General features: G+C 35.7%; 1 protein-coding gene across 2 annotated transcripts in view; it reads right to left on the reverse strand.

The window, feature by feature from the left end:
- bahcc1b (BAH domain and coiled-coil containing 1b) overlaps positions 1 to 2,501 on the reverse strand; it is a 111,380-nt gene extending 108,879 nt beyond the window's left edge. Inside the window, exon 1 of one of the 2 annotated variants that reach the window (XM_051914275.1) lies at positions 2,349 to 2,501. The gene's annotated coding sequence lies outside the window, so the exon portion shown is untranslated. Of the gene's footprint in view, positions 1 to 1,315; positions 1,642 to 2,348 lie in introns of those variants that run through there. The other variant, XM_051914274.1, reaches the window with a different exon arrangement.
- Positions 2,502 to 17,464: the final 14,963 nt, after the last annotated feature.

Below are 17,464 nucleotides of genomic sequence, written 5' to 3' on the forward strand. Positions count from 1 at the left end.
AGGGAATGACTGCGAGCTGTTGATGCTGCCATAAATCTAAAACAAAGTAGGCTAATGCAACCAATTAAATACATTAGTCTATATAAAAATCTTGTGAGAGATGTAGTCACACAACGCAATATATGATTGTCTACACTGCTTGCATTAGCGATAATGAGTCTGTATGTAAAGAGTCAAAAAATCCTTAAGAGGGTGGCTCAGCACATGCTTTTAAAGGATTGTCAGTGGCCCACTCGGTTTTGACATGGGACTCGGTCCTGTCTTGATCTGAGTGTAGCCTATGTAGAAGGCCTATATCACAGCCTGGTGGGTGTCAGATCTTCATAGTTCCTCTCACAGCTATGTATTCAGTGTTTTACACGTTGTTATCAATCGACGTCTAAGTGTCTCTCCAGAAGTCCCTTAATACATGTTGATTTTTATGGGAACAAAACTAAGTCATTCCGAATTTAATTTGGTTGTATAAACAAATGTATAGCTAGTATTAAGTTTCACGAATGGCTCGATCCAAACAGACTGAAATAATATAAAATCATCTACCATCAATACATGTTTCGTTCAACAGTAATAATGTTTTGACCCTATAACCTAGTAACCTTGGGTGAGTAAAGCAATACAAATTACTAAATTCGAATCAATGAATTTCTTAATAAATGACTAAACGAGATAGTAGAGATGTTGTTTACAAAAGTACAAATATTTAACATGTGTACTGAAACAATAATTAAAAATTAAAATAAATTATATTTAATTTAATTTATAACTATTAAAATTAGATTTTTTTGTGAGGTAAACTATTTGATAGTCCAGCACAAACAATGAAAAAGTCAGAACAGTCAAATATCCGGTCAAAAGGCCCTTTCCCATTTTACACAGAACGGCGTGTCTTTTGTACCCTAATAAATAGTGATCTTCCGAGATATAACACATTGGTATCTTTGTAAAATTCCCATAGCAAATGTACATGTACGTATATTGATTAAGTCTTAAAATACTGAATTCAAAGCCAATGTAAAACCAGTTTTAGAAACGGGCTTCACTTCTCAAAAAAATACTACAAAAGTCACTTTTTTACTGACCGCTAAATAGTTCTTGGTCGAATGGTGTAGCTATATCTAAGATAAAAAAAAGTGTATTTTAATGTCAAGAACAGCCTTGTGGGAAGCCATTATTTATTCTGACAACCCATATACGTGCTGCATAAAGAACACAAACAAACGAGTAAACATGTAGCTATTGCACGATCTTCTCAATACTTCTGCAAAAGTCCTGATGGCTGCAATAAATCACAATCAGATGAGTAGAAAACACCTACCTATAAAAATGGAAGTCCATCCAGACAGAAAATATTTTTAGAATAAGAGTTGACTATTGATTTATGCAAAATGGGGAAATTCGTCCGTGATCTGGATTCAAATCTTTGATCAAGAAAAAGCCGTCTGAAGTGTCCTTTCCTCGTGCAGAGCTTTCTAACAAGTCTTTGGAAAAACAAATAGAGTCTTTTTAATTTATCATGACTACTTAATCATAGTCTAGTCCGGTAAAAACTCTTTAAAGCCTAAACGGTATATAAAAGACACTTGAATGGTTTCTGCTTGTTGAAGATCTATCTGAAGGTACGGAGCAAATCCGTCCGAATAGAGCCAACTGCCTCCTCGAGCCTCTATAATCACAAATTTATGGCTGGATGACGCGTCCTCTTCTCCCACAATGGAGCTCAGTGACATTAAACAGAAAATTGATGGAGAGGCGAACGAAATTTAATCTGCTGTCATATCCAGACCATTGCATTTTTGCCTCATTTAATTAGGGGAGAGGGCACGTGTCTCTTGAGCATACCCCAACTCCTTAGCACACCTTGAACTATTCTACTTTTTTGCATGTTTGCACCGAACGGGACCTTGGAAAAGGTTAGGGGGGAAGTGACCCCTTTCCTTTGCGTCGTATAGACCTTGGATACACTTAATCAGATCTTCTCCACCATATTGGACTTTCCACATGATCTGCAAAAAGAAACCTACCTTAATCGAACTAAAGTAGCCGGTTTCATGTGGTAACTTCAGGAAATTAAAAGACATCGCAGACAAACCACGAGTAGATCGTGACCGTGCGAAATTAGAAGACATCGAAGCAACTGTACAGAATATTGATAATTCAAACCGATTTTAACTCTTGTTTCTCAATGTACATACGCGTTTTGTTAAAGGTTCTGATACAATGCATTCGATAAATCCAAAGTGTCTGCGAACAGAGGATATGTAGGCTAGAGGTGGTAAGATCAGTACCAGAAACACCACAAACACACGTTCGCTTCAATATGTTGTTTACTTAAAGAACTACAGATTTACCTTGAGGAAACACAGGCAATCCATTACAAAATACATATGTTGTCCTGAAAGAAAAGCAATGCCCGACTCTTACAAACAAGTTATGTTTTTACATCCAAAACAGGCTATTCGCCTTGAAAGCGAGGAACATTTCCCACTCATCCCCGGAGCAAAAATCTGCCCCCACCCCTACCTTTAAGGTCACCGCCCCGGGAATGATGACGTCAGAAAATTAACGCTTTCAGTCCCGTGAGCACTGATCGAGTGAGACCTTTTTAGCGATGCAGGCAAGACTTTTAGCTTTACACAAATATATTGATAGTGCTACTTTTCATACCTTTACAACTTGAAAAGGGTTACAGCTGTGCTGCTAAACTGGCGCGCAGTTTTAAAGGTGCACTCGACTCGAGGCAAAAAAAAAAAAAACAAAGAAACAACATTTTTGAGAATATCATTAAGTCATACATTTTATTAAAAGTGATGTACAGGCAGGCTAAGCCTACTAAATATGTGTTCAAATGAACTTAACAGCAAAAGTGAGAATGTTAAAGTTAACTTCTAATGTGCATTACAAGCAGTTAATTAAAAATTATTTTCATGATTTATCACATTTTTTCTTTTGTCTTGATTTTACTTGGATAATCAATGTGGTTCAGATAACATAATATTTTGAGTTTCTGTTCATTAAATCAATCGCCTTCATTGTATTAACTCAAATTTTTAATTTCAATGGACTATTTAAAGGCAACCAGGTAACTTTCTACTTTTTTAACAATTATTTTTTACAAATTTCACCAATTGTTACAAAGAAACGGCAACTGGCATTGAATTAAATGTAAAAATCTGAAGTAGAAAGACTAAAACAGTAGTACGTTTTTTTGTAAAACTTACTCCAATAATCATTGTTTAAAAAAAAAAACTCCAAAAACATTTTACAGTGTACATATATGAGCATAACTGTCAGCAAATATAAAAAAAATCAAACTTGATGCAATCTTTGATTGGTTTAATCAAACTGATTTACATATTAGCCTCCCTGAAAAATTCCCTTGCAGACCGCCAATGCTTATAAATACCCAAAGATGCTTTACAACTTGCTCATGAAATTATTACGAAGTGCAGAAAGGTGCTGAATGCAACAGTTTTACTCATTACAGCTGTCATATTATATTTATCAGATGTGGACATTCCTTGAGCAGGCCTACTCCATATGACAAACAAATCAGAGACAGATCTGCTAGCATGCTTACGTCTGCACACTCATAATTAGCAGTCAAAGGTGTCTAAGTGTATTTAAACAGTTATGCATAAGCTGGGGACAACAGCAACCTGACAGAACAGAGCACATCTACATATATTGCATATACAGTGGCTTATACGGACGCTCACATGTGTTTATGAATACAATTTCAAAAGGGATCAATCAAGAGAGGACAAGAAAAGTCAGTTGCCTATGGTTTTTCATGGACAAACTTATTAACCCCAAATGACCCTGCTGTGCCGTTAAAAACAATGTCATTGGCATGACTGCAATGGCAGAAGTTATAACCATCATTTGCTTGTGTGGTGAATATTCTTAATGACTGTGTGTTTTGGGCACTTCCTTGTTTGTTGCATAAACATATGTGAATGGTAAGTGTTTGAAGGAGAGAAGCATGGAATAATTAACACTATTGTCTGCACTAAGAAAGCTTCGGGGCAGCTAACGGAAGATTAAAGTAGTGGAGCTAAACCTCTCCATATTCATGAAAGCATGAATGATGGTATCCTGCTACAAACTCCTAACCTTTATCTTCTATGGATGCGTTAATTAAAATTACAGTGTGACAAAACTTAAGATCCATGCTTCTTATTTGTTCCAGAGCAAGGAGAAAGTCCTACCAGAATATAAGTGTCAGAAGATGCAAATATGTGACTGATTCTGGAATGCTTTAATGCATGTTCCATTTATTTCAATTGAAATGTAATCTAATCAGTCCCTCTGTACAAAGATTTTTATTGCCCTGCCCTCATATATTGCATATTTGAAACAAAATGTATAAATCTATTTTAAAAATGTCATTTAATATAGTAATTTTCATAGGAGAACAAATCCTCATTGGCCTTTCAATCATCATTCAGCCCCTCCAGACCAGCATTGAGATGATGAGATTAACAGATTAATCAGAATGGTGGATTAAATAAAACACAGGCAAATATCGTGAAATGACAAAATATTTCGGGAAAAACAGGACATGGACTTATGGCAAATTAAATTTAAAGTAGATATGTTCACTAGCCTTAAAAGAAAATCCGTGTTGTAGGAAAACCAGTAAAATCTGTCCTAAGAGGTAAAAAAGTGCCAAAAAGAAAAGAAAGATCTACTGTTTATAAGTATATCTACAGATAGTACTTTTCTTCCTTGTGCCTGCAATTTTGCCTTTGGACAGACCTATCACATGTTAAGGGTGTATCTCTATCCCCACTGGAGAAATCACAGTAAACCTGTCTGTGCTTAGTCCGCTGTGATCACAGCTGTAATATGTTAGAAAAATAAGACTCTAAATTCCTCCCTGTTTTCGATGTGAAGCTGTCGACAATCCAATAAAAGGAAAACATTTTAAAAGATCCATTATTTCCAAAACATTTTAGATTTTTTGATAGTAGACTAAAGGCTATGCTTCAATTTACAAAAGAGCATGAACTGCCAAGAAATTAACCATTGAAAGCAACTCAAAGACCACATATAGAAGTGACAGTAGCGTTTAAATAGGCTACATACTAAGTGAATCACTTAAATTATCGTCCCGTGTGTGTACGGAATACAGGAGTCACTTCCGAAACAAGATGATTGACACAGGCCTGATATAGAGATAACCATAGAGGCATTTCGATTTTTCACAGACAATGAATAAAAAAATACAATAAAAACATGTGGCGGAGATGTTTACGACCATAGTAATATTAACGATAGAAATATTTTAGAAAACCGTCGATAGAGGCCGCGTGTTTTGTTTATGCTCGTTGGTCGTAAATCTGACGCTCTCTCGCGCAGTTTAAAAGACATGCGGACCTCCCTCAGACAGGGTTGGTGTGGGGAACTGTAGAAGGAAGAAACAGAATCAAAATTTGTGAATGAGTAAAGAAACGTACCATGTGTTTTGTGCTTTCCTTGCATCGTTACCCAGACAAGCTGTAAGTGTCCAAAATAGAGTGACGTCACTGCTATGGTCGCCCGCTTCAATTTGGTAAAATACGCGACTTCTTGAATGCACGGAACGATTCGGTACACTATGCGGATTTTCTATAGCTAAATGCGGTTGTCAGTACCTTAAGTTTTCTAGAATCATTTGTAGAACGCAGAGAAGAAATAGTTATGCAGAGTGTATGTGGTCTAGGTTTTTTTTTATATAAAAACAAACAAACTACAAGAGTATTTAGAAAACGAGGACTTGCATCAGGTGTGTTAATTCCCTGATCCTAATCACATGTTTATGAATAAGAAAATAAAGAGAAATACTCAGTGCTAAATTCACACCACCAAACCACAGTTCCAAATCCACAGCAGCATGACTTGGTCAAAGGTTGATAGATGTGAACAGGATTGAGCAGTGCTCATTCTTTTATCTTCAGATCAGAGCTAGAGGTCTGATTTAAACACTTGCATACATATGCATGAGGCATTAGATGTAGTACACAGAGAACGACAGAGACATCCCTTAAAAAGTCTGAGGCATTCAATTTCTTCTTTTTTCAGGTTTTTCAAATAAGCTCTTTATTGCAGCTGTTAAATACAGCAGCTGGGAGAAAGATACAAGGACAGTATTGTGACCCTCCCTTTGTATCTGACGCATTTGCTTTTTGCCCTGGCTGTTAAAGAAGTTCCCTCACCACATCTGTAGCGCCATCACGTGGCAGGGCAGGCATCTTCTGTGACCCCCGAAGCCATGGTTGTTGTTGGGAAGAAGAAAGACAGTTTGTGAGGGCATCAGAACCCAGCTGCAGGGTTGAGGAGTACCACAGTCATCAAGTGATGGGACTGCCCACCCAACAATGAACCATCTCTTTTCCTCCCTCTCCCCACTGTCCCTCGTTCCTTTCTTTCTCGCATTCTGCTGCCTTTTATCAGTCTCTATCTCCAGGCCTTGGGCATCGCTTTCTTTTTAAAGATGTACAGAGAGAACGAGACGACCCTGCGTTAACCCTCTCATACACACCAAGGTCCCAAGACCACTGCTGATTTGATTTTATGAGAAGAATGAACAACCGAATCCATCAGCCACAAAATGGATGGGAACAGATTTAAGGAAGAGAATGTGAGAAGCAGAAAGAGAGGAAAAAAATAAGTGAAGGGAAGGATAAAATGAGTTTGTGGGCCTAGACCTCCTGATCTGTTTGTTGACTTTTACATCACATTCATGCCTTTAATTATCTATTAACTATTTAATTATCTTGAAAACAGCACTTTCCAAAAGATTACTAAAAGATGAAAGTCACTTAAAGGGATAGTTCACCCAAAAATGAAGATTTTGTCATCATTTACTCACCCTCAAGTTGTTCCAAACCAGACAGTTGATGGTAGCCGTTGACTTCCATAGTAGGAAAAAAAATACTATGGAAGTCAATGATACCGTCAACTGTCTGGTTACCAATGATGTGTCGTTCCAAAAAAGATCACACAGGTTTGGAATGACATGAGGGTGAAAAAATAATTAAAAATTTTTGGTGAACTTCCCCTTTAAGTGTGCATGTTTGCTTATATGTATCATTTTAACACCAAAATTACTTTCACATGCATTAAATATGGCTTATTAACAAAATTAGGTCTTACGAGATGCATAATATTGCGTAGTGATAATGGTTCATGTTGTATCTCTCTTGTCCTCTGCAACAGGTGGCCTCTTCTGTATAGATCAGTTCCAAATCCTGTTGGCTCTTTTATCACCGGACAGCAAGAACACGAGTGATATTTCATAGGGAAGGCTTAAAGGGTGCCCAGACATTGAGTTTTACAAGCTACATGAGCAAACGCCCCCCTTGGCAAAAGGCAATAGTGCTGTTATACACATATTCTCGCGCACACACACACTCAATCACACACACACTCTGTATCCTGACAATGTTAGCTGGAAATAAAATTTTAGTACCCCTGGTTATAATGTGCAAGTCGTGCTGAAGACCAGGACACAACTGAACACACACACACACACACACACATGTATTGCACGCACATTTTCAGACCTTTCTATTTGTTACATTATTATAAATGCTCAACCCTGGTGCTACAAGTTTCAGCATGTATGAAACATTGCAGTCAAAAACATTACACAAACAGAGGAAAGGGGATTAGTAAATTAACAATGCGAACTGATCTACTTGGTAAATTGCAGCAATAAAAGTCAAACAATAATTTACAAATAAGGTTTCTGAATTTTTAGAGCAAGTCTCTAAAAACCCACTGCATTCATAAACAGATCTACTGTCTGATCCTAAAACTTCAAATCAAATCCAAAATGCCTTCCCATTCCCCTCTCTGCACGCGCTGCTGTGTTCTTTATAGCTTTTAAATGGGGCTCCTTACAGACCACCACAGGGGGTCTGCAGCTAGCTCAGGGGTAAATGACAGCCATGTTATGTTTATCAGAGTTAACGTTGGAGATTGCATCCAAAATTCCAAACATTATTGGCTACTTATTGCAATGTAATGCTGATATGCAGAACTCTCTTTAAAACAGCAGCAAAATAAATCTAAATGAATGTAGCATATGTATGGCTTTGGAAGAAGAAAGAACTGTATCAGTATCTTTATTATAATTTACTTTAAGTGAAACATTAATTAATTAATTAATTAATTAATCCATCCATCCATCCATCCAAAGAATTGTTGGTTTAACTTAAAAAAAAAAAAGTAAGCGCTACCTGGTTGCCTTAAAATTTTGAGTTCATTGAAATTAAAAATTTGAGTTAATACAGTGAAGGCGATTGGTTTAATCAACAGAAACTCAAAATATTATGTTATCTGAACCCAACGCTATCTCGCGACCAATTCATATGTATTTTACAAATTCGTGCGAATTCATAGGATGTGTCTAAACTTCAGTGACGGGTTTAGGGACGGGGTTAGGGGTAGGTCATTCGTACGAATTCATACGAATTTGGCAACTCGTAAATACGGACGATTTAGCAAAAAACGTACGAAATTGTACGAATTAGCCACCTCGTAAAATACGTACGAATTGCTGTGAGATCGGGTTGTCTGAACCACATTAATTATTGAAGTTGATTTGACAAAAGAAAAAATGTGATAACAAATCATGAGAATAATTTGTACAGTGCACCCATGTTTTGTTTACACCAAGATAGATAGATAGATAGATAGATAGATAGATAGATAGATAGATAGATTCAAAGTGGTCCAGCTGATTAATAAACCTGTGTAGAGGAACACCGTCAGTTGAACTCGATTGTCTAGACTAGAGTGGTAGTAATTCGCACATTCAGGGGGTGCACCAAATGTGCGTCAAATGATCAATTGTCATGTAGCTGGTGACAGACGGACTACGAGAAAGGCAGATCAACCCGAAAGTCGAGTAATCACCCCTCTACGGAGTTATCCATTAATTCAGGGTTAAAGTCTATTTGCATTTAGACAAAGAGAGATCGTCCATCCATCACCGAGTCGAGGGTAAAAAGGAGGGGTAAAATAGTTCTCTTGCAAATAAATCTGTTGCCCTCCGGGGTGCGTTTACATAGGTGTGAACTGCGACTGTTGGAAAGCCGAGAGTAATTCATTTGAAATGCGAAACCCCAACTCACAATACTTTCCAAATTTCCATACCTCGACTTTTTTTTTTTGGTAACACTGCAATTCTCCAGGCCTTTAGATTATGCAATGTATACTTATATTATACAATGTTTAACAGATAATTGCACATAACAATAGTTATAAACATTATTTTATTAAAAAAAATTCACGCACGAACGCACACACCACCTACACCAGACTGCATGCACTGATCTATTGATGACTTCACCATCACTTAATTTATTCTAAGACATTTTTCTGATATTATTATAGTACCCTTTTGTTTTTGCAAATCAATAGTCTTAGCTTTCCAAAAAGTAGCCAAGCAGAACATCTGACCAGGGCATTAACCACCATCATGAGCTCTCTCCATTTGAAAGAGCTCAGCTCGTGTTTTAAGGTGGACACCTTAAGCTCCAACAGACTCAGTTTTCTTTTAAACAAAAATTGGCTCGTGCTGATTTTAAATTCTGCTATATTTCAATCGGTTCTCATTGGGAACAGGCTATGCAACGTATGATTGCCCTAAACTATTTGTGGAAAGAACTGGATCATATTCATTTTCAAATTATCTTATCTATAAACCACACACCTTTCCTTGTATTTCAGAGCAGCTTCTCCAACATTGCGTTTTATGAGGTCTAAATAAAATTGTGGCTCGACCGGAATGCACATATAACGTGGCAGTTGTTTGTGTCTATCGAGTTTACGGATCCCCCTTAAATATGGACTACGTTTGGTGGGAATTCCTTTTTGCGCGGCTGGCCAAGGGCTCCCTCCCGTAGATCCAGCGGGTTTCCCCTCCCCCTATCCACCTCAGCGGCTGGGTTGGGGAGGGGAGATCCCCTTGCACGACTCCTCTCCAACCCTGCTACCTAAAGACGCCTGTGATTTTGCGTTAAGAAGAATGGCGCGCCTCCGGTGCTTCAAACGCTGTTGTGGAAATGGACCTACAATGGAAGATATGCAACACGCCAAACGTCTTGCGTTTTTTGATACGTCTAGATCGTTGTTGTGGAATACAACAGTGAGGAAGATTGCAGAGCGGACTGTATCGTCTGAAGCAGAGGGAGGGCTAGATAGCTTATTTCGCAGTCTTCTCCGAGAGCTGTTATTACATGTAGTCTTTAAAAAGGCAATGAATGGCACCGCGAGCATGAACGTTCTTCTCCGCGTAACGCTCTAATGTTGTCATGCAACATGGTCACGGATGTCGACTATTTGTAAATGTTTCCAAATAGCACTAAGAGATCAGCACGCGTTGCAGCATTGGCTCGTCATAATGACCAACAAGAGACTGGGGAATTTGGCGCGAGTTTCGAATGTCGCGCTTGCTTGTTTTCTTCTACTTGCATTTCGGATTCGTACGATAATGTATGTAATGGTAAAGATAATCGCGACAATCAGCAAGATTTGAGAAAAAAAAAAGAAAGAAAGAAAGAAATTTTGTGTGGTTAAACAAATTCGTCGTTTTCACATCAAGGATGTTTTATATGCAGGGGATGTCTCGGAGGTCACATTGCTATTAAGGTGGGATACAGCGATTTATTTATTTAGCCTATTTATAAACAATATTACAGGCTGTTTTCAAAGGGACATATATGAATAATTAATTGGGTATCCACAGATTTCTTGGAGGACAATTGTTTGGATCATTGGTAATATACACATGCTGTAAATTAGGATTTATTAATTTAAACTATGCAATTTTCATAGTCATCCTACAGTCTATAGGCATATTAGCTTATGTAAGAATTTAAACATGTAAATTGTATTTGAATGTTAAAGCCGAATTATTCTGAAATAACGAATACACACTTTTTAAATCCATTTTATTTTAAATCCACGCATATAGCCTTCTACAATTGCGATTCTGATTTAGTAATTGAAAGAGGCTTAAATTGTTATTTATTAAGTTCGCATTTTTATTGTATTATTATGTATTTATTTTACATTTGCACATCATGTTTTCAGGTCCAAAATACTGTAATCTGATGTATTGTTTCTTAGTGTGAAAAATAAAATCAATTTTCCTGGTCATGTAACGTATTTTTGTTACATTATTTCGACCTATCTATCAACCAATTATTAATTATGAGTCATGTTTTGTTGCGTGTCTATTAAAAATACCTATACACAGACAAACGATGTTTATGTTTTTTTTTTTTTGTTTGTTTTTTTTAAATCGTCTTTAAGCAAATCTCGTCTTTAAGATCTGTCGTCTGATTTTTATAACGCTATGGGTCAGAAATAAAGGGTTTATTAAGATTTTGTTGGTGGAATTTTTAGAAGCCTATAAAGAGTTCAAAGAATTATATTTGTGGTGGTGAAATACATTTGGTGGGTGACACAATTGCCTAAAACTAAAAAGTGTGTGTTTTCTACCGCCATAATTGAACACATTTTTATGTGTGTTTTTATCAACATGCACATAAGCAAATCCAATTCAACATTGCCGTATAGGCCCCACATAATTCAGGAAACATATCTTGCCCCAAATCTAAAGCAAACTAAAAGCCTTTTTTATTTTCTCACCTTATCTAGGCTACTATTTTCTATTATTCTACACACATATATATATATATATATATATATATATATAAATGTGTGTATGTATGTATCTATCTATATATATATATATATATATATATATATATATATATATACACACTTTTTATATACTTTTTATACCTATATTATGTTTTTAAATTTATGAGGGCATATATATAATACTGTGGACTTTTGCGTATGTGGGAGTGTGAGTTTGATCATATTTTTACATTAAGCCTATATGTTTGTATTTATGTTTTGTAATTTTGAGATTAACCGTTAGATTAACGATAAACTGGGTATCCTTATGAAGGACATATAGACAACATAACCGGTTTACCTTGTGCACTGACTTAACAAAAACAAGAATTCAAGAACACAGAAAAAAATATTTAATTTTCCTCGTTTTTTTCTTTCTGTATATATAACAATAGACGGAGCCCTGCAGCGAATAGTGACGAGTTTCTGAAGTTAATTCAAACTGACTTGAGCAGAAGGGGTTTTTATGAATACGATGACGGAGTTAGGCTAGTAGCAGTATATTCTTAGAGGAAAAGACTAAATTTATAATAAATCAAGACAGTCAATTTACGCATTTTTGTGGTAAGGCCCTATTATGGTTAATGGAACATTGTGATTTACAATTACTCAATCTTTCTAAAAAATTTTCACGCCAGACCAACAGCCTGCCTATGACCCAAAGCCTTGCTCCGACGACGGCCAGTAGAGGATGAAGGCCAAATAACCAGTTTTTCCTCGATTCTTTTTTTACAAGACCAAAGACACATCTGTGTTTTGTAGATTTTCCAGATTGACGTGGGTACTTGACGTATAAAACATTCATTAATTTATGCAGGCTGCTGGCCAGTAGGGCCTCTCATATAGTTCGTGTTATCAGTCTTTTCACTTCATTGACAATACATCTCGCTGCCAACTGTATTTGGGATATTTACAGTGTAAACCCTTTATAAACCCCCCCCAAAGCTCTTGTTTATTTCATATTCGAATCGAGTAATGTTTAAAATAAATTCAATAGAGGTGGTTTTATACGAAAACCTGAAAGATATGCTATGCATATAGGCAATTTTACAATTAGGCCTACCAATAAGTCAATATTTATTTATTTGTTTGGTTGTTTGTGTGTTTGTAGTCTGTTAACACGCGTTGAAGATAGCAGAGGAGTTAATGTGTGACGTTTTATATGGTCATATAATAGCTTTATGCGTTATTATGTAAGCGTAATGTACCAACGTTTAAATGCTTAAGGCAAAGCAATAAGAATATAATAAATAATTATTATTTATGCATTTATTTATTTACATTTAATTGTATTTCTTTCGATTAAGTCCGTTTTCAAAAAAACTTATTTAGAAGACTTTATTAGTTAGTTCACGAACTTCTCAGGCCTATGCAGAATTATAAGGCCTATATGAAGTTTCTAACATTATGATCAGCTGAAGCATTCAAGACAAGGAGTTTAAAAAAAAAAAAAAAAACTTGCATTGGTAACGATTTATAATAACCTCTACTTTTAATAGAATTAAATATTATTGTATACATTATGTAAAGCTCATATAATTTGTTAATGTATACATTAACAAATTATATGAGCTTAATGTATACAATAATGTCTAAATCCAATAGTGAGACAAATGTCATACACCCTTGATTTATATACTTTTATAAATATTGTAAATTTAATGTACATGAATTACTGATCTGTGTTTATTGATTTACTATTATTACGTTTTTTTTGTTTGTTTTTTTACCGTGTTACCAATTCAGTGAGCCGACCGACCTGTATCAAGACAGAAGGTGCATCATCGTAAGTGTTCAATGGAAAACTCTGAACTCTCTCAGGCAGGAGACTCTCTCGCCCCCCTGAGGCAGCCTCATACCTCTCCCTTTGTGTCTGAGGTGCCCAGCTGAGAACTAAAATATCACTTCATGCCTTCTAAAATTCATCATGGATTTATAAGAAACATTGGAGGCCAACTAAAGACAAACAGCTTGCAACTATGTAAAGAAAAGTCATAACTGAAAATCGTCAAACTCAAAACTGAATTAAGCAAATGCTTATTTGAAAAGTTCAAAAATAGCGATGAGTTGATGGAACATTCCAAAATAATTCCTTTAATCATTTTTAATTATATTCAGCAAGTTTTCAAGATATTGTAAATCTAGCTATTATCATTATTTAAAACTAATTATTAATTGACATATTAACAATATCACATATTTACACACATTACATATTTTAATAATAATAATAATTAATAACATTCACAGTCATCGCACAGATAATAGGCCTACCAGGTTTTTGAAGGCCTAATTTTTATAATATAAATGCATCTTTTTTTTTCGTCTTCTTTTTTTTTTTTTTTTTTTACATGATAAACTTGTTCTTTAAGTTACAACTTAAACTTTATGCTTTAGCTGAATATTATTAAACGTTTAGAACACTAGAACACAACGGCCAAGTCGACAGAATCCTGCGCTGTAAAACACAGGAGAGCCCGTTAAACACAAGTCCAAAGCCGCCGTGCTCATTTAACCGGCTATTTAAAGTAAATCCAAATACCTTTCTGATCCTTTCTGGAAACGTGCTTCTTTCCTTTGATTATTTTGGCTATGGATTTTAAACATTTTTGAAGCAACGTGACTTAATATTAAAAAAATGCAAAGGAAAAAAATAAACGTCATTTAAAGGCGTTTTTTGACAAATAGGGCGTGATTTCAGATTAAATTGCTAATACAGACAATGGCAAACAGATGTTAAAAACATTATAGAATTAACCCAGGCATATTCTTTAGGTAATGAAATAAGTCAAACCAGAAGCATGTCTGTTTTTATCCATGTTTTTCTCACAACTATGGTAATATGTGGTTTTGAATGACCCTGGATCTTCCCTGCAAGTTCTTGTTTTATTTATTTATTTTTTAAGTTACACTGTATCGAAGCAGTTTTATAACATTGCCATGAACGTGTTTAGTCTCGTGTGTGCGTGTTTTCTCTCTTTAGTATTCAGTTTCCTGTGGTTCTCTGAGCTCTGCATGTAATGACCAACGAGGATGTGAAAAGACTAACTGCAGATTCTGATGCAGTGGCCATGATGAATGTCCATTCACTAGCATTTAAGACTTTTATTCTTTCACTGTATTGATACAAACTATTGAGTGATGATCAGAGATTGATCTGGGGAGTATTTCATGCAATGTTCTTTCTTTTCTGTTTCTCATTCCCTTGTGTTTCTTTTTAAGACCCCCACTTTTAATCCCTGTTTTGACAGCAATAATAATATTCGCAAAAGACAGATTTGCAAGTGACATTCTTTCTTTTTGTGGGAGAGTGTTGCTGATTGAAGAATATATTGTAGAATACTGTATTTAGAAGTACTAGAAATTTTGTTTTATATAAGATCAGACATATTCTGGCTATCCGTGAAAACTTTGATTTGGACTGAGGGGACGCAGAGCAAAAATCCGAAACTATCGTCTGCTCCTGTCATGCTTAACCTATCATATAAAAGTGCTAGGGTCAATCATTTTCTCCATCCTTACAGGTGTCCTGGCCAATGACTGAGTTTCTGGGGTTTTTTTTTTTTTTTTTTTTTAGCTGAATTCTGCCCTGTGCTGAATCCCCACCGAAAACACCCAGATTTGTAAGGTACCCAACATATCCGAAGACTCAATGGCCGCTCTCTGCTCTTTGGTCTATCTGCTTTACCTCCAAGGCCCATGGCTATGACTGACAGACAGTGATGACAATAGAGATCTCTCTTTCTTTCTGTCTCTCACTCCCTTGGTCTCTCGCTCTCGCTTTTTCTCTGTCTGCCTCTCTGAGTGAGGAATGAGTGTTGAATAGGAGGTGCAGGGGGTCTTGGAGCGAAGGGTGGGTGGGGGTAGGGTGGAGCTGGATTGGTGCTTATTTAATTGGCTGTCAGACCTCCTGGAGTTTCAGCATTTCCACAAAATGGGATGAGCCTCCCTCTCCACCCACACCCCCCCAACACACACATGCACACCCCTGACATCTTTTCAAACTAATGTAATTATGATTCCTGGGGATGTATTACGATACATTGACTCAACATGCATGCACAGAACAGAGAGCGGCACAGCAGAGAATAAAAGCAAACCAGAGTTTGAACCTCTCCACTTAAACTGATATGACTTTTATGGTAAATGACAATACAATTTTTTTTTTTTATCCAAAGAATCCCCATGAAGTCTCAGTGGATGATTCCTGTGGGAAGACAGTCATCATCTGTGTGTCACAGAATCTTAACATGAAATCAGGACTCCTTAAAATTCTTAATATATGGTTTGGTCTGTGTGTGTTACTGAAAGTGAGAGATACAATGTTCTTCTGTCTCATAATAAAATAATAAATAAATATGTTTTTTGACTTCTCATTTATTAATACCTTTTATAATGTTTGTTTTTATATATTTTGCATCTAATTTCCCAAATTCTGAGATCAAATTTTAATTACAAATAAAATTCATACAATTTTTATTTTTATCATTAAATAATTAATTGTAGTCTATGAAAACATAGCCTGCTGAACCAAAAACAGACCAAAAAAAAAAAAAGAGCAGTAATTGAAATAGCAACAAATAACTTGTTCTTGACTCTTTGATGTCAAAAACACAAATTCATTAATAGAAACACTTCCTACTTTTACACATCAGTAATGCTTTTTTTGTGTTAAGAAGCTTGGCCTGACAGGTCTGTATGGCCACGTTCACACAGCAGCAGAATATGGTTGTCAGTCCTGTATTAGGGTGATTAATGCTTAATGTGGCTACCTTCACACACTGTTTGGTTATTTACAAGAGTGACGGCGGCATTCTATAACCGAATTCACATGCCTCATAATAACAGCATTTTCGGTAAATATGTGTGTGAACAAAATCGTACTGGGCTGCATTTCTCAAAAGTATCGTGAGCTCGTAGAAACCATTGGTGCCACGTCATATAGTACACTGCATGAATGCATATTTTCATGTGTGGTTTCAGTAACTTACAAAGACGGAGATGTCAGATCAGATGTGAGACAGGCCTGTGTCATCTGTGTCTGTTTTTTCTACCATCAGCTTCTTCTCGGTCAGTTTTGTAGTTTGCACACAATTCTCCACTAAGATAAAAAAATATATATATTGTCAGTTAATTAAAATTTGATGAATGCGTGCTTCTTTTGGACTGGTGTGAGGTAAGCTGTGATATAACATTGCTTTGTATAAGCCTATCGCCATCTTTGAAATTTAGTTATTGTCTAAGACAAAATGAAGTGGCTGTTTACTGTAATTCTATAAAAATGATTTTTTGGAAGTGAAAAAAATAAAAATAAAATAAAATTATATATATATATATATATATATATATATATATATACAGTCAAAACAAAAGTTATTCAGACATTTTTGATATATTTTTACTAGTGGGTGCAGGACACTATAGTTCATTTGTGTAAGTGAGGATAGCAAAATAAAGTAAAATGTGACATATTATACCCAAAAATTCTTCATACAGTAGACTACCAGTAAAATTGACACTTTGACCTGACCATGTTTTGCTTAAGTGTTATATGACATAATTAAGATTTATTTTTTTCTGACACAGTTTAACTCTGAGATCTTGTCATATTTTATTACCATTTTTTTAAACTATAGTGGATAAACTGTAGGTTTCTGAATAAATGTTGGTTTGACTGTATATATATATATATATATATATATATATATACATACACACACACACACGCTTACATACACTATAAAAAATTATTTTCATTATCACA

The sequence above is a fragment of the Ctenopharyngodon idella genome, chromosome 12 (genome assembly GCF_019924925.1).
Source record: "Ctenopharyngodon idella isolate HZGC_01 chromosome 12, HZGC01, whole genome shotgun sequence".
Classification (NCBI taxonomy): Eukaryota; Metazoa; Chordata; class Actinopteri; order Cypriniformes; family Xenocyprididae; genus Ctenopharyngodon; species Ctenopharyngodon idella.